The 23,322-nt window shown below is 45.1% G+C and overlaps 1 long non-coding RNA gene across 1 annotated transcript in view; it reads right to left on the bottom strand.

Moving 5' to 3' along the window:
* Positions 1-23,322, bottom strand: part of LOC144164160 (uncharacterized) — a 103,668-nt gene that overhangs the window by 53,929 nt on the left and 26,417 nt on the right. The window contains exon 2 of the long non-coding RNA XR_013321087.1: positions 18,794-18,969. This is a non-coding gene — a long non-coding RNA (uncharacterized LOC144164160). The remainder of the gene's footprint in view (positions 1-18,793; positions 18,970-23,322) is intronic.

Below are 23,322 nucleotides of genomic sequence, written 5' to 3'. Positions count from 1 at the left end.
CAGCTAACCTTTTTGGCCATCGGTATACCATTTATTGCCGCAAGAAGACTGTGCCACAAATACGGGTGAGCTAAGCCTCGCCAATCATAGAGCTACCATGCCTCGCCCGCCGGCCTTGTCGACGCATCACCTCGAGACTATTCGCCTCTCCGAGAAATGCAGAGTATTGGAGACATCGACCCAGCATAGATTTCCGACCCGAAATGGAAGCGGTTCACCGAAAATAACTGGTCTACAAGGGCGTCTGGCAAGCCGCCACCACGCAGGAGCTCAACCGCCGCCATGTCAACGAATCCCCACCAAAGAAATGCAAGGGTGCCCGAAAGCGCGTTTTCGCCAATTCTTCTGACAATAATATTGAGAAAAGCAATGTTGCATTATTTTTATCGTACTAACGATAGATGAGGCTAAGATCTTACATTTGTAGGCTAAACTTCGTGCCCTGAACTAGGATACTTCATCTCATTTAATGACTGCCTGTTTTAAAGGAAGTGTTGTTTTAAATTTACCATAACATAGCCTTGTCAATGACCAAGCCTAGATTTTATTAAGTTCCCGTGTTGAAAGCTGGGCTACAATTGGGATATTCCACATTTCGGTTAAACATAATCTTCAGCATCCTAGTCAGCATGGATTTCGCCAAGTTATTTCTTGCTCAACGCAGCATGCTGAATTCACTCATGATTTGGTTCTTGCAATAGATCAGCGTGAAGTAGTTGACTTTATTTTGTTTGACTTCAAAAAAAGCATGCGACGTTGTTCCATGTGACCTGGTTAGTAAATTGCGCGGCTATATACTGAAGGAATCGGTTATTGCATGGACAGCCCAGTATCTGTAAGACAGCAGTCGGTCGTTCTGAATGGTTGTTCTTCTGGATGTGTTTCCGTGACCTCAGGAATTCCCAAGGGCTCATTGTTGACCTTTTTTGTTTTTGTATTATATATAAATGAAATAGTATTGCCCTCTATTACTATTGAATTTGCAGAATGAGGCTTGGGGTGCCACCTGAACCCGGCGGCCATTGCCGTTACCGCAATTCCTCACCATTGCAAGATTGGCCACCCTGGTGGAGCAATGTCCACAACCTCACATGAATACCCCAATAACCCACGGCATCTGTCTCCAGTCGCTGCGAAGCAGCTGATCACGGCGCTGATCAGACCTGTTACGCAGCAGAGGGTGGTAAGAATCAATCGAGTCGGACAGGCCACCATAGGAATCTCATCCTCGCAACGTTTAACACGAGAACTTTATCTAACGAATCGCGTCTAAAGGGTTTGTTAGAGAAATTAGAGGGCAAATAATGGAATGTACCTGGGATTAGTGAGGTGAGGAGGACAGGTAAAGCCTTTACGGTGCTGAAAAATGGAAACGTCCTATGTTACCGTAGTCTAGTGTGCAGTAGAGAACTGGGAGGGGGATTTCTAGTCAATAAACCATAGCTGGCCGCATAGACGAATACTATAGCAATAACGAAAGGGTAACCGGTCTTGTAGTTAGGCCAAATAGGAGGTAAAAACTCAAGGTGGTATACGGCTACGCACCTGCATCTAGCCACGACGACCAGCTAGCTTAATGCCTCTATCAAGATTTGGAATCGGCAACGGCTTAAGCAAAAACACAGTATAGCGAAGTTATCAGAGACTTCAATGCTAATGTAGGCAAGAATCAACCTGGAGACGAGTAGTTGGGAACTTTGACTTCAATGCTAATGTAGGCAAGAATCAACCTGGAGACGAGTAGTTGGGAACTTTGGTCTGGGCTGTAGAAAAAGTAGAAGACACCTACAAGTCCAGTTCGAAGAACGAGATATTCTACGTAATGAACACCTTCTTCTGCAAACGGGAGAGCTAGAAGTGGCCCTGGAGGAGCCCGAATAGGGAGAATCAAAATGAAATATACTTCATATTATGTGATAACCCTGACGTCGTGGAGGATGCGGAAGTGCTAGGAAGGGTAAGGTGTAGGGACGAAAGCATGGTAGGATCTTGAAGTAGCCTAAATTTGTGGAGGGACCGTAACAAGCAGTACGAAAGAACGCGATCAACGAGGTGACAGTAAGACATAAGGTTGCGGAATTCAGGATCGCTCTGCAGAACCGATATTCAACTTTTACCGAGTAAGCAGAGTTTTCGACACTGGAAGCCAGCGATAATCGCACACCCATTATCACAGAGTGTGCAGTAGAAATGGGGAGTGCGATGGTTAGTAAGCTTTCGCTAGTTAGCTTTTCCTGGTAAGCTTTTCCAGATACTAGTAAGCTTTTCTAGGAAACAAAAGATGTAATTAGGTAACAGAAAACTTTGGCAATTTGGACCTCAGCTGACTGAATAGAACAAGCGGAGCTTTGTAAGGTAATCAATAAGCCTAAGACAGCTGACATACGGAAGTATAACATGGAGATAATGAAATATGCTGTAAAGAACTGATTGATTGATTGATTGATTGTGGGGTTTAACGCGCCGACGCAACGCAGGCGATGAGGCGCGCCGTAGTGGAGGGCTCCGGATTAATTTTGACCACCTGGGGATCTTTATCGTGCGCCGAAATCTCGTACACACGGGCGTTTTTGCTTTTCGCCTCCATCAGAAAAGCGGCCGCCGCGGCCGGGAATCGAACCCGCGACCCCGTGCTCAGCAGCGCAACGCCTTAGCCACTGAGCCACCGCGGCGGGTACTGTAAAGAACTGACGCAGCCTGAAAGCAGTGGCGTGGGGAAATATCAGATGTACGCAAGTAAAGACAAGCAAGCTAATGTCCTCACAATTAGGGATAAAATAATCACAGTAGCCGAGGAGTTCAATAGAGATGTGTACCGGAGCCGCGACAGCCATGATATAGGCGATCGAGAAAGTAGCTCAGAGGGGACAGAAATCCCACCAATAACGACCGAAGAATTAAAGAAGTATTTGAAAAAAAAAATGAAACGGCACAAAGCACCTGGTGAAGATCAGATAACAGCCAACCTCTGTAACGATGGCGGGGAAATTCTACTAGCTAAACTGGCAAACCTGTAAACGCAATGCCTAATGACCGCGAGTGTACCAGAATCTCCGAATTACGTGAACATCGTTTAATCCTGAAGAATGGGGATAAGAAGGACTTGAAAAATTATAGGCTGATCAGCTTTCTCTCGGTCGTCTACAAGATACTTACCAACGTAATCACTGACAGAATTTCGGCCACAATAAATTTCAGTCCACCCAAAGAACAAGCACGGTTTCGTAAAGGCAATTCAACAGTGAACCATATTAACAGGATCAATCAGGTGATAGAGAAGTGCGCTGAGTATACTGAACCCCTATATATAGCCTTCATAGATTACGAGAAAGCATTTGACTCGGTCAAAAGCTGAGCAGTCATTCAGGCATTACGGAACCAGGGTGTAGGCAAGCATTATGTAAGAACACTTGAGGACAGTTACAATGGGTTCGCAGCCACCATCATCCTGCATAAGGAGAAAGTAAAACGCCCATAAGGAAGGTGTCGGACCAAGACACATAATTTCTCAAATGTTAGTAACAGCATGTTTAAAAGAAGTATTCAGAACATTGGATTGGGAACAGGGGCTTGGGCAAGGATTAATGGAGAATACCTCAGAAACCTCAGCTCTGCTGATCGCGTTGCCTTGCTGAGTAACTCAGTGGACAAATGGCAAAGCATGCTTAGAGCACAGGACAAAGTAGAACCATGGTCCTGAAAATATTATGCAGGAAAATAAATTAGTGATCAATAACTTCGGGGAAGCAGAAGACAGTGGTAAGCGAATATATCTATCTAGGACAAGTAGTGACCCCGGATTCCAATCATGAGTCAGGGATAATCATAAGGATAGGAATGGGGTGAAGTGCATTCGGCAGGCAATGTCAGATAATGAACGGAGCCCACCATTGTCCCTGAAGCAGAAAGTGTAGAGCTGCATCTTACGGGTACTCACCTTCGGGTCAGAAACGTGGAGGCTCACTAAAAGGGTTCAATTTAAATTAAGGACGACTCAGCGAGCAAGGAAACGGAATATAATAGGTGTATTGTTAAAGGACAAAAAGAGAGCAAAGTGAGTCATTAAACAAACGCGTGTTAAGCACAATTAGTTGAAATTAGAAAAAAATGGACGTCGGCAGGGCATGTAATGCGCAGACAAGATAACCGTTGGTCATCAAGGGTAATAGAGTCGATCCCTAGAAAAGGCGAGCAGGGTAGGGTGTGGCGGAAAGTTAGATGGGCGGATGATACACAGAAGTTTGTGGGGACAAATTGGTTGCAGTTAGCACATTATCAGAATAATTGGAGGTTATTGGGGGAAGCTTTTGCCCTGCGGTTGGCGTTGATAGGCTTGTGATGATGACTGTACTTTACTGGACTATTCAGAATGAATGTTATTCTGAATGATTAAAATAAATAGCATCCTTCGGTGCCGATTCAGAAATGTCATTGCAAGTTAAAAAGTATGTTGTCGTCACCTTTACAAGAAAACGTTCGTACCAGTTGAATACGTATAGCGCAAATTACACTGACTTAAAAATGGCCTGGCTATAATAATGACTTAGCGTTTATTTAACGAATGAATTGAGGCGTACTAGGAACTGTCACAACATAAATGTTAAGGCTGCACGTGTGTTGGTTTTTCTGACACAATCTGACACACCCCCATCTAACCTAAGTGAACGACCGTATTTCACTCATGTGTGGTCAAGGCTGAAGTTGCATGTCTTTGCAGGAATCAGTACACCAAAGAAGCGGTCTATACACTTAAAAAGGCACACAATAAAGCAGTATTGTTCGTTTTAGGTAATTCGCATCGTCAACTAAGTGTTCGGGAAAGAAAAAGGAACCTAGTGATAACACGTGAAAGACCTCAGACGAAACCTGAAGTTGAAAGTTTATCATTATATCTATCAATCGGAAGCTGGAATCGACAAGGATAAGTATACGGAAGCTACACTTTCCGTATTTAAAGTGGGACCACAATCTTGAAGGTGATATTAACTTTCATTTAAAGGTGATGTCTGTGCAATTCTTTTTTTCTTAGCTAAATACTAGAGTTATAATATCTTCAAGCTGTAATTGTATCCATTGTTTCTAATGATCATTATCACCGCGCTTTGTAGAATTATGTTGTAGTGTGGTCTTTAGATTGATGCATACTTTTTATATCTCAATGGTGTCATGCATGCCAGGGCGAATCAGGTATAAAAAAAGGATATAGAAACCCTGTGCAAAGTGTCTCTTTGTGGCCATCCTTTTGCATGTAAAAATAGCATGATACAAAATTGTTTTCAATGAGTGTCAATTGCGGTTACAATAGCTAAAACACAGCCATTGACACTGGTGAAAGTACGAAAACGTGGCCACTGGGACGCAAACTGACTGGGACTGGGTGGCCACTGGCAAAACACGGCTGAGGCTCTTGTTGAGGGGCGTGCGAGATTGGCCATGTTACACTCTAAAGCTGAAGGAAGGTGTGTGTAAATATGACCGAGCCGCAAGATCGCCTCCGAAGGGTTGAGAGCCTTAAGCATTCAAACTCGACCAATGAAATATTGATCGTTTTATTCGTTGCAGTATGCATACTGCCATTGCTGTGTAATTGGTTTGAAACAAATTATGAAACTCTAGTCTCACGCCTTTCATTGAAGGGACAGAAGGTTGGAATAGAACTGCAGCCACCAGGAGCGGGGCGTTATTTGCAACAAGTCTTCAATTTTTTAACGGGGCATGACATTAAAGATTAGGTTTTTTAGGACTATTACGTGGTCTTTAAGTAACCCATGAAAACAACATCAAAAATAGATTAAAAATGACGGAACTTCTTCCATCTCTCCTAGTATCAGCCGTGTGAAAGCTCATCGCAAAAGTTGATCGAGTATACAATTTGTAACGAAAATGGTAAAAACTAGACATGCCCATTGTTTGAAGAAAATTACATTGAATGTTCCTGAATATTTTGAGGGTGGTCAAAATGCTTCGAAAACGCATGCGTGCCGGTTTTATATAGAAGAAACTGGTCAAGCAACTGTTCTAAAAACAGTTGATTTAGTCTGAGAAAGGAAGTGTTCAGGAAGATTGTCCTAACAGAAATTGTTTAAGAGCGGCACATTCATCTTTGTGACGATAAACCCAGTAAAGTAAGCGCCCTCTCCACCTCCCGCTTTGTATAGTTGGGCCGCCGCACAGAAGGTATCAGGACCTGGACAATACAACTATTCCTGCTATTGCAATGAAATAAATTTCTGCATCCTACAGTAAAAGAAACGCAGCAATGGTAGGAACGTCAAGTAGTGAGCAGTGTTCAACAAAGATAGTTTGCTGTCAATTGAGGCTGATCCATAAATGAGGCTGTGCTGGACGCTGGACAGCTGGTGGTGTCGTGCGGGCTCGCTTTGATGGGAGTGCAGTGGACGCAATGATGATGATGTTTGGATTTTATTGGCGTAAGGCCAACTAAGGGCAAAGCGTGCCAAATCAAAGTTACTTCTTGAGAGTGACATGACAGTAGAAATAACGCATTTCATTAAAAATACACGAAATAAAATACAATGTTAAGAATGTGACTGGTGTAAAAGGCCAAGTTGTCATAATGCATTATACGAAATGCTCTGTAAAAATTTTACGTCGGCAAGGAACTCAAAAGCACATTTAATTGAAAACATGAGCTCTTCTCCTTAAAAATACCCCGGGTGTTGTGGATTATGTGGTTTGTATAGCTGTTGGAAGTGTTGTGGTCGTGTTGTGTCAAGTGCCATGTATTGAATGAGTATGTCGATTACTGATACGCCCTCTCCACTCCTGCTGCACATGGGTCTTGGTGATTGACTGAGCATGTGGGAGTGTTACGTGGGTGTTACCTACCCGTAACCTTGTTAAGGCAACATCTTTGTGTCTGTTGTGTGAATCGGTTGTGTATCGTCCCAAGTGTGGTTCTACAATATGTAGTTTGTTGTCTCTCTGTTCACTGCGATTTTTGCCATGTTTTATGTAGCTGTATTGTTATGTGCGGCTTGAGGTCAGTGTAGGGTACTGCTGTTATGTCACTGTGTTTGTGAGTGCAGCAGCAGCGGCCATTTTATCTGCCATCTCGTTTTCCGCGATCTCTGACCGGCCTGCTGCCCAACAGTCACCTCATGGTTTGAGCCATAATCTAACATAATCGTCCTAAGAAGATCATTCCGGATGTGATTTTTGGGCTTTTTTCCGGATGATAACGCCGAACAACGCTTATTGAATAGTGTAAATGATAGATTTTGGATTCAACATTTGGCAAAATGATATACAGCAAGAAAAATTCTATACGCCCCTGCTTTGAAAATGCTGCAGTTTACATTGGTTTTCTCAGAAACTTTTAGATTGGGTTCGTGCGTGACACATGACACAACAAAAGCAGTTTTAGAGGCATTGCTCTAAACTTCTGTGCACTAGAACATTTCAGCATTGACAGAAAGTGCTGTAGAGTCGCATTTATTGGTATCTATTTTTGTCACGTTGGATGAAAAACAAGTCACAGGTCACAGTGCAAAGCTGCCAAGGCGCTATAAAATCATTTCAAGATTATTTGGAGATGTTAAAAACGAGACATTAAAACCAAGTCCTCTCTGACTCTTTGTGAGAAGGGAACCGAAATGAATGCGCGATTTAACTAGAGATGTCAGGTGGATGTGTCCATAAAACAGGTTTAAAGGGATGGGTATCAAGTGATGAGATTTAGAAAGCGCACAACATATCAGCATAACTTCGCTGGTGCTCTAGCCTCCTAAGTCCCGGGGTACCCAAATGGGTACCATAACAAAGGCAAAAGCATTCCGCCATTCGAAATTAGCGCGTCAAAAGTTGTTTCCCTGCAATAAGCATGCCTTTCTTTCACTAAGCCCCCCGCCCAGGTGGCGCGATGTGTCCTGGCATTTCTGAGGAGCCAGGCGGCAAAATTGGCTTTCAACGGGTGCGTTCTCGAATGTGTTTACAGGGTAAGAAAAACCCGGAGTACCCAAATGGGTACCAATAAATTTAATTACTTTCGTTTGCTTTTTTGGTATTGTGATTTTTTGCATTAATTTCTTTGGATAATGAACGGAATACAAGTGTGTTGTAGCATTTTTGTACCATTTTTGAAGCAATGTAGCAATTTTGAAAATATTTGTAGTTGCATTCGACACGCACTGAGACCCAGAGTACCCAAATGGGTACCATCAAATTCTATTACTTTTGTTTGCTTTTTGCTATTGTAGTTTTTTTGCGTTTATTCTTATGAATAATGAACCGAATAAAAGTGTGTTACAAAAGAATTTTGTATTTTCGCATTCTTGGGACTGAGGAGGCTAGGCACCATTTGTCGCTTTCTTGGGACTGAGGGGGCTAGGCACCATTTGGACAGGGCTTCTACGGAAAGCACCACACAAAATGTGAAGCCCTAGATGCAGCTCTGGGTCGAGCATTTTTAGCGCTGTTTTCTTGGCCGACCTGTCGACAACACTTCGGTAAACCAAACCAGGCCCTACCAAAGCGGAGTAAAGGCGCCGCAGGAGTTTGCATCGTAATATTGGTGAGATAGGACTTCCAGAGTATTCATTGTGTTTTGAAATTTTTGTTTGATTTATTTCATGAGAGATGATTGTGAGTTTTTCGTCCATCACCGCACCCAAAAAGGTGTGTTCCTTTTCCATAGGAATTCGGTCCCCCTAAGATTTACGTCAGGATCAGGCCTTACTCCGCGTCTATTTTCGAATAAAAGATAAGGTACTTTTCGCGGGATTAAGTTTGAAACCATTTTCGTCTGCCCAGTGAGAGAGTTTGTTAACCTCAAGCTGCGCATGACCTTCACGTATCGATGCATTACAAGATTTAAAAGATATTTCTACATCATTCACATACACTAAATCTGGGACTGATGGAGGCAATGTTTTCTTAAGTGTGTTTCCCTTCACAATGAAGAGCGTGCACCTCAAAACTCCGCCCTGAGCGGTGCTGTCAGAAGCTCATATTCGAGAAAATGCCGCCCTGAGGCGCGGCATTTTCTCGAATATAAACTTCTGACAGCACCGACCTGAATCTAACACAAAACGTGAGTTTGGACAAGTAACTATCAAGAGATGTGCCATAAGAGTTTATGGCTGCAAGAATGCCTTAACGCCATGCCGTATCATATTCTTTTCCGATGTGGAACAATACGGTCGTGCAGTACTGTTTGTGTATAAAGTCATCTATAATGTATTATTCTAATGCAACTAGTTGATCATTTCTGGTTGGCCCTGCCCGGAAGCCTGCCCGGCAGTTCTAGAGAAGACCATTGTACACAAGAAAGTACACTAGACTATGGTATATCATCTTCACAAGAAGCTCGCACAGCAGCTTGTAAGGGTGATGGGTCTATAGCTTGCAGGAGAGGAAGGGTCTTTACCTTCTTTCTTTAAATCCACGACTATGACTCCCTCCAAAATCTTGGAAAGTGCCCCGAAAGCCATATCTGCTTGTATAGATGTAGGAGTGTGTCAAGAGTGTCTGCATGTAGGTGTTGCATCACACTGTGTGTAATGTTGTCTGGCTCTGGACATGATGGTTTGCAAGTGGCAACAGCAACCTTCAGCTCATGAAGTGTGAATTAGGATTTGTAAGCAAATGTCTCCTTGTTCTTGTCACGTAAGGGCTTTTTTTTCTGCATATGTTTTTTGCTGCATGGAAATGTTTGTGTAGTGTGCGGAACTGGACACGCGTTGGAAGGGTTGTGCGAGTGTGTTGGCCTTGTCTTCCCGTGTGTCCCCTGTTGTACTAACCAAGGGTAGGCTATCTGTTTGCTGTCCTCAGAGTTTTTGTATATGTGTCCAGAGTTTGTAAGTGTCTGTGTGTGACTTTATGAATGTGGTGAAGGTGCGCCATCTCTACCTTTCTGCATCACAGCGCACGCATTTCCCAAGTGCTTTTCCCCGTTCGAACGATAAAAGGTTATCATACGTGGGGTACCGGCGAAGGACACCCCACGCCTTGTTCTGGGCTTCTCGCGCTAGTCTGCAGTCGTCCTTCCACCAGGAGCTTCTTCGGTTGCGCGCGGCACCGGAGGTCTGGGGAATGGACTTTCTGGCAACTTCGAGGGTGTGAGCCATTAGGAGTTATGCGACTTCGTCTACGTGTAAGTGTGATATGGCTGTGTGCTGTACTTTAGACGTATCTGTGAAAGTTCTCCAGTTAGCTTTCGCTTCGTTAAACTTGGTATGGTAAGATGGAAGTTTCCGGCCTTTACCTTTATATGTCAATATGGTTGAGAACTGGTCGCTACCATATAGATGCCTGCCTACGTGCCACTCGAGGGATGGAAAAATAACTGAAGAACCGAGTTCCTAGTCATGGTATGAATACATGTTGTGGCGTAGATTATGGTTTGTAGGCTGTTTTCTCCTACATAGCATGCTCCCGATGATGTTAAAAACTTATTGATGCGACGACCTCGGACATCCGTGCGAGAACACCAAAAGGTGTTATGGGCACTGAGGTCTCCTAAAAAAGAAATGTTTCTCGTAACAGGTATATCAGAGCTTGAAACTCGGAGCTGGATAGCCCGAGGTTAGGAGGGTTGGGGAGGGACAAAGCCGCTATTAACATGTTTAATATTGTCACTGGTCATGGTGGACAATTCTTCATGGTGTCATAGCCCACCATCCACGTCAACGAGGGCGACGATGATGTTGAGGAAGGGGTGGCTGGTGTGCAGCCTGCGTGCGCGCTGTCCTCACCGCTTGTAAATAATGCAAATACATTGTTCGCCATCCCCATCCACTATGGTGTCTAATCTCCATCCTTCAACCAAGTAACAATTTGGTGAGGTGCTGGGTATCATGCCTGTCCCGGCCCAAGCTTCCCCCGTCTAGGCTCACGAAGGGGTCTCGTCCTGGCCCTTTAACGAGTCGGCCCGCCCCCGCACCGGTGAGCAATGGAAGTGGCCATTCCGCATTCCCGTCTCCCCTGCCCATGACCGCCGAGATCAGACGACCTGAGGAGCCGTGACCGAACGAGAAGCTGACGACGTTTCCCCGCACAGATCTCCGGCACGTCTCCGCGGCCTTTGGATGCTTCGTCGTGACGTCGACGGAAACTGCTGCAGCGGGCCTTTGCTGATCACGACAACCATGATCATCCGTGGCGACTTGAGAGAGCCTCAAGGACAGTGTTCAGATGGATTGGGTTACAGGCAAAGGATTTCCTGGTGATGACGGTCACACCACGTGAAGACATATCTCCACAATCCCTGTCTTTTCTAAATGCCGTGTACATCTTCAAGAAATTGTGTTTATAGTTTATATTTCTTTCCTGAAGACACATCACACATGGCTGATTCGAATGCAATATCTCATAGCCATCATCAAGATTTTAAGGAGGCCTCTACAGTTTCATAGAAGAATATTTCTTTTTGCATTATGGACATTTAGGAGCTACTGGAGTCTGCTTGTAAGTGTGTTAATGTTTTGTCTTTCGGGGATGGTATTCTTGGATTGAGCGTTTTGGGCATTTCTGTTGGCGTGGATGTTGGAGGCCGCTCATTGGCAGAAATTGCCAGATATGCATCCATTGGTCAGATGTCAGGGGGTTCCCGACCGACCAGGACCCCTGAACTACACACCTATCGGAGTGCTCTTCGCTTGAGCCACCACCGCCGACGGCGTCAGGAAGGCCACAAGTGGCACAAGCCGTGCGGCGAGGGTGGGAGCTGATGCGGGGCCTCCGATGTCCATCCTCTCGGCACCCTCTGACGTAGTGGAGAACGGTGTGCAGGGGCGGGAGCGGCATCGGCGCGGACTGAGGCGGTTTTCACCGCAAGCGCTGTTACCTCAGCAAGAGGTGTGGGGGCGGGTTGGGCTGAATGAGGCAACCCAGGGGGGAACCGGAGGTGGGACCAGGTGAGACCCTGTGAACTGGGTCCCTGTGGGAACCAGACGCGGCTTTACCCCCCTGCGAGCTGCGTCTGCGTACTTCCCCAGAGAGAAAGAGGTGAACCTCTTCCGCGCCTCTGAAAAAGTGATGTTTTCTATGACCTTGAGGTTGAATATTTTCTTTTCGAATTGAAACTTGAGTAGGCTGCATGTGGGCCCCTGCAGTTTGCAAACGTGAGGTTCAGAATTACAGTTGTCGGTGGGGTGGTCCTGTGCGGAGTATTTGGCACAGGTTGTTTCACCGTGGCAAGTGGTTGTACTCTGCCCGAACCACTGGCGCTTGAAGCAGCGGCACAGGTTCAGAATGTAAGGACGAATGGAACATCGAATAAAGCCTGCGGTTACGTGTTCTGTGGGGCGGGAGCGGTTGAAGGTTGGGAACATATGTTAAGTGGGGATCATATTATCGCTGCGCATCGTGATGTGGCGAACGGCTGTGACGCCCTGATCCTTTAAACCTTCGAGAAGGCCGGCATCTTTTTCGGTAAAAACATCTGACTTAGAAATCACACCCTGCGAGCTATTCAGGCTGCCTTGGGATGTGACCCTGATGTACACATCGACCATTTTCGTCTGACCAAGAAATGTGGTTTCCTGTTTCTGGTTCTTCACCTCCACAAGGGCTTCACGTGTTCGTGGTTTGTTGGCATTGTAGGTTTTCCCAATTATTCCGTCACGGTATTTTGTGAACATAAATACAGATTGTGAAGCAGGAGCGCCAAATGCGTAAAGAGATTCGATGACCAGAAAACAAGAGTAATTGTCTAGCTTTGGGAAGCGCACGTTTGGAAGCGGGGGAAACAAGACGTCGGTGCGTCCCCTTTTCACGGAGCGATCACGTTTTCGTGGGGGTTTGATTTTTCCATACAGCATAGAAAAAAAGCAAAGTACGGAGGTACTTCGCTCGGGTTACGCTGATACTGAGAGAGGTCACGGAGCTCCCTGCCTCGTAAACAGACAGGGAGCCCATCCGCCGGAGCTTGACCTGGTCTCCGACGGCCACCGTTTGTGATTTCTTACCTTTCACTATTAAACACATCACCACGGTAGGTTACACCCTATGTTGAGGGCCCCGTGCGGAGTGCAGTGGACGCCAAATGGTTGGTTTGTGCTGCCGCACAGTGTGACTTTGTCATCTGGTTGATCTGTATGCAGTGGTCGTCCACCAGCCTCAGTAAAGATAACGTACTGTGGCCGATAACCTGCGATGACGTCCAATGCCCGTAGCACGGCCGAACTTCCGGCAGCTTTAGTCCGGCTAGAGCGCGACGACCGCCCCTAGGCTGACTTGTGGTGGCCGTACTTTGCTCGCAAGCGGGTGGCTGGCGAATGGCGCGAACTTTACTGCTCGAGTCTGGCATTAAGAACTTAAGCGGGTCGACGGGCCGACCGAGAATTGCCGTTGGATAGCCATGGGAGTACGGTGGTGCACGGCCAAAAATCCCACATTTGGACAAGGGCAGAACATGTCTGCTGGAAACAGACTGGATAGAAAATCACTGGCCAATGTACATCGGCTTGATTTAGGGCGAAAAGTCCTGTGCTGCCTGCCAAGTGACTGGATCTCCCGCAGTCTTGACGTCCTATGCATCCTCTGCATAAGCAACAGGTTGAAATAGGCACCCAAGGCTCACGTGGTCGACTGCTCAAAGGATGGATGTGGCCTTCCTCTTGGTGCGCTGATGCAGCGAAGTTTTAATTTCGGTGTGTGTTACATCCCTGCACAGGCAGATCCGCTGCGGTTTACCTTTATGCGTGCATCTGACAGGAGGGTACCAAGATGCATGCCTTAGCAGGCTTCGTTTGCCTGGTGACATTTATTTGCCTAGGAAGGGCAGAAGTTCTGGTGTTGTCTTTATTAGCAGTCATTTTCTTGATCAGGTTTCTCTGACCCCGATTGAAAGGAAGAAAGTAAAATCTCGCACCGTTGATTTCTAGAAAGCGTGAATCTAGGTTTGGGTGTATTCATTAGTGGCATTACTTCCTAAGACCACGGTTTAAACATACGTAAACCGACAATGTTTATGAAAGGAAAGCTACGTTATTTTACATTTTTTAAAAACGCAAAATATTCGCAAGCAACATGAGAAACCTGCAAGTGAGAAAAATTTACTGGGTTGTCTTACAAAGAAAAACAATTTTTCGCGTAGACGTACTTTCTCCTATTTCGTTCGCCATTATAAGTACCTTTGTGTTCTTTCAATTATTGTTGTTTGCTTAGACAAATCTTAAGTGCTGTTTTGAGTTGACCGTTGTTGAATACGGCGTGCCTGGAATGCCGCCACATGCACTTACACACACATGCTATCTTTGTTGTTTCCAAGGAATGTCTTCCGACCCGCAGGCATTCCTTCCTGCGTGACTTTTGTTTTGAGGCTTCACACTACCAGGTTATGACGTCACTTAAAAATAACGCGTGGAATAGTAGTTTAAATGTGCATGGGTTTCAAGCGAAGTAGATGCGTTTGCAACAGACCCATCGATAGTCCTCCTGGTGCGGCTACATCCTGCAGGCGACGCGAATCTTGCAAGCAAGGACATACAAGCTCACCCGCAATTCCTTTACACAAGCCCTTAGCCATTCTAGAAGGCTATGCTTTTTTCTTTCGTAAAGTTGACCAGTAATTTACCACTATATATTTCACCTCGATTAGTGGTTAAGTATTACGTATTAGGCCACCGGTCAGGAAGATCGAAAAAATACGTTACTGGTCATGGCATCTTTCCAAACCCGGGAGAAGATTAGGGTAATATTTAGTCCCATTTCGGCGCATTTCTACGGTGACCACATCAGAAAGAGTTGTGTGCACTATCGCAAGGATGTTCGTTTGCTTGCACATAACGAACATCTATGTAACGAATTCCTGGATTTAACAAAGTTTTTCAATTCCCCATTGCCAGCCCCTTTGAAACCCACGTGTTGGGGAATCTATGTAACGAAGACGTCGCGACGGTTAACCTTCATGTAACGAATTCGCAGCGCTGATGATCCTTGTCTTTTTTCACTTTTTCTGAAAATTCGGCTGGAGAAATGTACTAATTCCCCTCGAACTTCGCCAGCACCGCATTCTACGTTGCGTTTCGAGTGGCAGTGCGGTTTCGGTTAGGTGCTAGGCCTGCCTGTCGACGTATAGTCGCGAGTGGTCCCTGCTATCTGTGGTGTCGGATCATCGGTGTTGAGTTCCGCTGCTAGAAAACGGAACGTTTTGTCTTTTGAAGGCTAGATCACAATTTTCAATTCTGTGTCCACCGGGAAGAAAAAGAAGAATGTCGCTGCCCTCTGCAGTACCCCAGCTTGCAACCTCTAAACAATTTTGAGTGCTGCAAGGAGCATCATTCGCGATAAGGCGCCCTTTCAGCATAAGTTTGGTCCTTAAAATGAATTAAGCTACCGAAAAACAGGTAAAAGTGATACTTAAGTTACGTTTGTGATTACGGGGTTTAAGTGACCTTGCTTTTTTTTAGTGCAGTGTAGTGACTACGTTCGCGGGAAAGCAGCAAGCGCAAATAAGAAAGCTTTTACTGTCCTTTAAGAGTGATTTAAGTCTAGAATTTGGTTTGTTTTCGGCTTCATTCACGTGAGCCTTAACTCGAAACCTTCATGTAAAGAAAACCTGCATGTAACAAAGAATGGCGAATTTTTCTCAACTTCTTTATATGCAGGGATATAAAGTATACATTCTAAAGTATAAAGCATACATAAAGTACACATACAGGGATATAAAGCATACATAAAAAATGTAAACTATATACTTTCCCGGCTGGTAACTTTTTTATCGATCCTGATCACAACGTGCTCGCCTTAATAGGCGTAGAACTATTGCCCACCAACCGGTTCTGGCGCTAGTGTGCAATTCCTCACTAACACATAGTGAAAAGGCGGAAATCATGCCAGGCAAATTTGTAATAGTCTTGTTTAATCGTGGATAGATCGAAGTACTTTTTAGGAAAAAGAAACCCGAAAAAGTCTATAAAGAGTTGTTTCGTGTTTTCAGCTTAAATAGCCCCTGCGGCGCGAATAATCATTAGGGAATAATTTAGGTCATTTGCAGATTCCCAACTTCATTGATTGATTGACATACGCAAATGGCTTTGGGGACAACAGTTACTCAATGAACAACATGAAGCAATTCTCAGAACTTCTGTCTAAGATTCCGTTAGAAAATAGACAAGAACCCTGACGGCCTGAAAAGAGTGAATAGGTAATAATGCACATAAAAACAGCGCGTCTAGGGGATCGAACTTTTGAAGATTCTTCTTATGTTCCTTAGATACTCAGCATCGCTGGATGTAAACAATAAACAACTGAGAGGGAGAAAGGGCCTGGAATATTTTATAAAGTTTTTATTTCTTTCTGCACTATTTACATATCGGGAGGGTACAGGTGTTGTAGGTGACCTAGCGAAACAGCTAAAAATTTTTCACGGGGTTTTTGCTAACCAAATAATATCCGATATATTTTCAATGAGGATGCAATTACGTGTTTTCACGGTTTTCTTAATCAGTATACAGCACAAAATTCCGGATTCTTTCCTGGCAAAGTTTAAGTGGAATATTTAAAATTACTGCAGCTCAAAAGCAGTAAATACACTATTGCCGCGAATATTATTCCTTGACTCAAACGAAGCAGACTTAGCTGCCATCTCCACGCTACGACCGGTCCTTTCGACCTCTCAAAGGCATTACGTTAGATATTTTCTTCCCTCCCGTAACTGCCGAAATAAACCATGGTTCAATACAATTCGGTTTGGCCACGTTGCGGGCGACCCTTTAACGCTGCTTTTTCACGCGCCGTATTTTTTCTTTGCTCTCGTAAGGAAATGTACCTAAGGAGCTTTTACTCTTCTACCCCGCGCTGGAAAAGCATATCACGAAAACGTCGTCAATATACAGCGCTTCAGCCGTCACTGCCACGCAACCACCGCTACTGTGTACGTCGTAGCTTCTCTTGTTCTTTAGCTGTTTCAATTTCAATTTAACGCAGCTGCATAAATAAGCTACAGTAAGACAGCCAACGGTGAGTGGTAGTGATACATGCAAGTACTGTAAGTAACAAATATCACAAGATATGTTAGGCCACTGGCTACGTTGTTCGACCGCGGCATCGCAGAGTACCACCAATTAGACATGATTTCTCTCTAAACACGTAAACGTACGTAAGATGACTTACAATGAACAGTTCTTATGTTAGTTGGGCGAGAGAGGACGCGGCAAATTTGATCAGGGGTGAACCATTCTAGCGATACAGCTATGGCCGCCAATTTAAAGGGTACACAATGAACTTTGTGGGCATTGTTGATTTTTGAGCATAAGAAAATGGAAGCGCACTGCAGAAAGCTACAGCGAATACTAAATTTACGGTTTCCATTTCACAAGCAGCTGGTGTATAGAGCTGAAAAATGTACTGTAAAAAAATTAACAGTGAATGTTGATGAAAATGGTTCCGTGACCAGCATGTCCAGGTTAGCGCTTCCGCAACCGACATTGTAGCTTTATTACGTGGGTACATTGCGTTGGGCATAGCAACTGGCAAAGCCAATAGAGTTTTTAATGCAAGGTTACTGGATTGAGGTCCCGGTCATTGGTCGAAAGGCCCTGATTACTCTTGACGCTGGCATAGAAACAGTGTGGATTGACGTCATTAGAAAAGGCCACCGAACATTGAAAGGTGGGAGGGCAGAGGAGGGAGGCTACCGCAGGTCAGTACTTTTGCGCCTTTCCCCGAAATAGAGACGAGTTGAGCCGAGGATACACAATTGCACATTCCAAACAAGCAAAGACATGATACAGAATAATAGTGGGCCGGTTGTACGTTACTGGGCAGGGTAATGACCACAAACAGCAATCATTCTGCAGATCTGACGTTTTGCAGAACCCCCAGCCGCGCACACGCAAAGTACACGGATATAAGTCAAGACCTTCCACTGAGTGTGCACAGCTTTGGCAATTCTTAGGGATATCTTATTTTTCTGAACGCTTACGTCAAAGCAATTTGAATTATGGGGATTTAAGAAAGCATTGAAATTCGATTATTGAACGCGATCGGTTTAAGAATGGAGTCACTTCATTTTTAATCATAAACACCAGCTATCTACAATAATTAAAATTTTTTTGCAGGTTGATCGAGTCATGCATACTTATCTTTAGGTTTTCTAGCAACTTTGACTCATACCAAAATTACGAATCGTTAAGCCTATGCAAATGTTTTTGCAAGGCACCAAGTTTTCACCTCGACAACGAATGAAAAATTGCCGAAGGTTGCACTAAGTCGCGCAAGGCTTGAACCATAATGAAGCTGGAGGATTTCGTTCTATGCAGGCACTGATGGACGCCCCACCGCGCATTGCATTAGGCTTGAATTGTGGATGTACGTAATATGTCACCTCTTTTCACTGTGGTAGTAGTATTCATTGTCATAACCAAGTATATCGTCGCCTTCCTCATGCATGACTGGCGGTACCGGATTGTTCTGTCCACAGGCTTTCACATTTCTCGACGAGTGGAATGAGTAAGTACGCGCTAAAAGCAGACGCAACCGGCTTCGCGAACTGGGCGTCTGCAGCGCCAGCTGTATTGTGGCCCCCTTTAAGAGGCGCGGATGCACGTGACATGTTTTGTTGGGTATTTTTCGCCAGCGCCACACGCAAGCCGAAACGACGCCGGGCGCTGCTCGTAAGGCGCGTAATCACTAGCGCGGTAAACAGTGGTAGTAAATAGTGCTCGCGGGGTTTTCTAATGACGCCGCACACATTACAGGCAGCAACCACAGGCCCACTGTTGAAATGGCCTACGCATTTTGATAACATCTGTGATTCTGAGCGATGTTTTTTCAATAGCGAGAATCAGAAAAGCTTAGTCACGTTCCAAAGAACGCTCAATCTTACCTTCTTTTTTGGCTGGTGTAGTTGTAGTAAAAAAAACTTCTATAGTATGTATGATTTAATCCTTTGTATTTTGTAACCTTGTGCCCAGTTTCCATGCATAGTACATCGGACTCACGAGACGAAAAGTTGTGAGTGCTCCTCAGCAAATAAAACCAAATGTCTTGCTTCGAGAAGAACTGAAAGAGTCCAATTACGAATCAAAATTACGTCAGGCGAAAGACTAAATTTACACCATAAAGAAATTTTGCGTGTTTGAATATTACATTTGCTTGGAAAGCAAAATAGTAAGCACTACAAAATAAATAAAGGCGCATTCTCGGATCAAAATAGTATGCGCAGTTGAAAAGCTGTACGACATTTTCGTGCGTAAGTTCTAATTCTAATAAGGGCCCTTCGATGCAATTTGTACCGAGAAAGGGAGCTTTCCAAAGACTTTAATAAAAGTCAGTCACGTTTTCGTCAAAAACGAGTTTCTACAATGCAAGCCGCCAAGTGCATAAAAATGGCATTTTTATCTATGTATCAAAATTGGCGATGCATCTGCTCCTGCTCGGCAAATATCGCGAAAAGGCTATAGTCTTCCGCCGGGCCGTAAGTGCCTATTCAGTTTTAATCCACACCCCCGAGGCTGTTCCCCCACCGGTCTCGGTCAACCCAATGAAGTTTTGCTGAGTTCAATTGTGCCGCATTCGCACGGGTACGCCCTTGTCAGAGGTGTTGGTACATACATACCTAGCCATAGGCACAATGGTCTGGTGCCAGTTTTACTTGTATTTCGTTAGGAAACTATTTGTAACAGATCATTTTTTTTTCACAAAAGTCAAGCACAAATTTTTTCTACTTAAAAAAAGAGAGGGAGCAATAGTTATATATTGATATTCTCCACAATGAACTCAATATTACTTTCTTCCAAACAGCGTTTCAAATATTTGGCGGAAGTTTTAATTTGTTGTACTGAAAACGTTTTAAATGCAAACGTCTCGTTCAAGATATTGCATTTTTCGGCCGTGTTAGAAACTGAACAAACTGCCAGAGCTGAAGTATAATGCGGAGCTCAGTGCTCCAGTTTCCCAGTGGTAGGAAACAACAAATGTGTGGTTCAAAAAAGTGTCGTGGCACGGTCGTCGTGGCTAGTTTTTCATTGAGGAATTTTGGGACAGGGAATTGGGTGATATATAAAAGTAAGTTGCTCTCACAGAGTCCGCTTTCTAGGCCTGCTCATAGTGCCTGCTTATTACGAACTGAAGTATGCGGCTCGCTTACTTCAAACAAGGCCCAACGATCTTCTACACTTGAGACCCAGGTCGCCCATCTTGAGAAAGCGAAAGGATAATAACTAGAGGTAGTAAAAAAGAAAGAAACCAAGCGTAAACTCGCTATCGCTTACCAACTTCAAATTCATTTTCCTACCGTGACCACTTTCCCAATTCGCCGAACTTTTGCCGCCCCAAGGACACCGTTCGGTCCCTCCTTTTGCAACGATAGTATTCACTTATGCAAGCAAACGAAGATAAGAACACAGAGGCAGCAGGCGCGCACAGCGGTAGCAGGCGCAGTCTTGTCCCGTGGCGCTGCAGTGCACTTTTTCTGGTGTCACAAGAAACACTACGCTACTTCGGGCAGTCTTCGCGGGGTGACCAGTTTTTCCCTTGATGCTATAGGTCAAACCACACCCCCTTAAGCCAGCACCCGGCACGGAGCAGCGGCTCGATAACGGGGACAGATAGCCGGCAGGGGAGAGATAGGCGAGGGCGTAGAGAAGACGTGCGCGGGGCCCGTGCGGGAGCTGTGGCGGAGGAAGGCGAGGAGGCCGCCACTACAGCGATAAGTGCGCGCCAGGAAGGAAGGCCACCAGGGCACCTGAGGCGCCGAACCTTTTGCGATAAAGGAAGACGAACATCCAGCCGTGGTCCATCGTACAACGGGAAGGCTTAAACAACGGCGTGAGGCGAAAAAGAGGAAAAACGCTAGTGTTGCGTACAGCTTTGATACCTTCCTGTCTCGCGAATAAGTGTGAGCTTCCTTCGTTTTTCAAGACAATAGTCCCTCTTGGGCTACTTAAACGCCGAAATTATGGTCTGTCTGTATGTCTGTTTGTCTCTCCGTCTGTCTGTCTCGTAGAAAATTCGAATAATACAAACACCCACTGTGGTAAATAATACACTGTTGGATAAAATAGAACATACTAAGAGGTCTCTCAAGCAGGAAACAGTACCCACTGATTGTATTCCTTCACAACTCTACCACATTATTCACTGCCCACACAGTTCACTCCACAATTCGCTCTCTGTCTGTGAATGGATTCAGCCAGTTGGCCAAGCGACACCGAAGCTGCGCAATAGTCTCACATTCCCACAGCCAAATATAAACGTCCGAGCCCGGTGTGAATGTTAATACTGGTCAAAACTGTTAATGAAGAAAAATACATTACACAAGCATACGGCACAAAGCAATACATAACCCTGACGGAAAACCCCACGTTTTCCAGCATTAGGAGAGCGATGGAATAAGCCGGAAAGAACGGAATACACTGGAAAACGCCGCGCTGGAAGATATCAACGCGTGGAAGTTGCTGGAAAGCATCGAATAACACGGTGACGTTGCCTTTGGAGACTGGGATTCAGATAGGGCGAACGGGTCAGTACGTTCTCACGGCGCCGCTGCTTAGCTGGACACAGCAATGCCTCGCGCCGGTTGCGTTTTCGACTGGTTGTAATCCAGCGCCGCCATCGACGCAGGCGCTCCGCAACTTCGCGTTTGTGGCCCGTTGTGCCAGAAAATCCCACTTTTTTAGCCTGCGCTTCGTGGAAACAATGCTCTGTACGAGCGACGATCATGTCGTTCAATTGCATTGCAAGTGTCTGTCATAATGAAAGTTTGTTGTATTGCTGCCATTAGCATTCCGGTTGTGTTTGAAAAAATCTTCGCTACGAATTGGCAGTTAACAACGCAACTTATCGCAGATCACGGTAATGTTGGAACATCTAAGCGTAGCCCGCTAACCAAACTAATGGATAAATAAAGCCCTTCACAAATTCCTGGGGTTTTTTGTGTGAGTTGCAATTGCATATATTGTACGGTGGACACCCTTTGATGAAAGAATCAGGCAATAAGGGTAGCCCGTTGGTAAAACGGACGCATAAAGGGCAAGCAAGACTTGCTTTTTGAGGACGTGGTGTAATTATTGCAGTTCACATTGTGACATGTATTTTTGGGCCTTTGAAAGCCCCATTGTCTCCATCTGCGTGCTGTTGTATTATTTTTTTAGCGGGCCACCTGTTTATTCTAACGCGAACCATGTGTCCAATCAAGCTTAAAGAGTGAAAACAAGATTTTAAAACCAGATAACCAGTTGCCGCTACCGGTGTTAAAAGAAAAAGAAATGGTGCTAGTGAACCCATTACAATACCAAGATGTGTTAAAAAAGAAGAAATGTAGAAAGAAAGAAAACGCCCGCCTTCGCTCCAGCAGGGCCGCTCGGAAGAAAGTCTGGGGATGCACCGTCACGGACGAAAACCTGTCCCGCGACAGCACTCGCGGGGCGGGGGAGCCCACAATACGGAGAATCGAGAGGGGTGCGGAGATGTCGCGGCGCGGAACAAACTCTCGTGATCGGCCAGGGAGCACTTCGTTCCTCCCTGCTTTTCGCCTTTCGGTCAAAATTCGTAGGTGGCTGCGTGGCTGAGTGGCCCGTCCACATTTCACATCGGCGCTGTGCCTAGTTGAAGTTACTCGTAACTTTTTTGTAAAATGGTGCATCTTATGTCTCCGGGAAGTGTCAGCAGCAACGTGTGAATCTACGACAGCTGTGGTAGAAGCAAGAACAGTGGTCCGGATTCCAAGCATCTCGAAGTGACGACTCCTCTAGCGACGACACCCCGTGGTGCTTCGGATTATTGGCACTTTGATGCGAGTGGATACCACGACTCTCGGAGGCAGCGTGATTTGGAATACGTGCGATGTGCTTCGACGATCGACTGAAATTGTGAAGACCCCTGCATGACTTGGGCAGGTATAGTGCGCGCGTAGTCTTCGTGATAGTGCTGCACCACGGAGACGTGCGCTTTTCGTCACAGGATACCCTTCCAGGCTTTGGTGTACGAATGCATTGTCAATGGATCAAGGTTCACCAAGGCAAGAAATCCAGCTAAGGATTGACTTTCTATTTTAATTCTCACGTTGTGCTGTTAAAATAAAAGAGGTCCAAGAAATATGTGTGTACTTGTGTTTTAATGGCCCTAAAAATATAAGGAACGAATTTTCGAACGGTTACTGTCGATGCTCCTTTAATATATTTTTTTTTATACGGGAGAAAAAATTTGCTTTTATGCACAGACTGAGCGCTACTGACGGAATACGATGATAAAACAATGCATTCATCCGGGCGAAATCAGCTGAAAAGTGCCGAAATGAGTCTAGCTAAATTTTGTAGCGCTACTTAGGTTTCCCCGAAGGAAGGAATTCTGTATTTCTTGTTAACAGCCATGTAAGTTTGTAAATACACTGCTATTATTGAAAAAAGGCTTAGC

This window comes from Haemaphysalis longicornis, unplaced genomic scaffold (genome assembly GCF_048455015.1).
Source record: "Haemaphysalis longicornis isolate Haplotype H1 unplaced genomic scaffold, Haemaphysalis longicornis Haplotype H1 scaffold_13, whole genome shotgun sequence".
Lineage (NCBI taxonomy): Eukaryota > Metazoa > Arthropoda > Arachnida > Ixodida > Ixodidae > Haemaphysalis > Haemaphysalis longicornis.
This window is presented reverse-complemented; position numbering and strand designations above follow the sequence as displayed.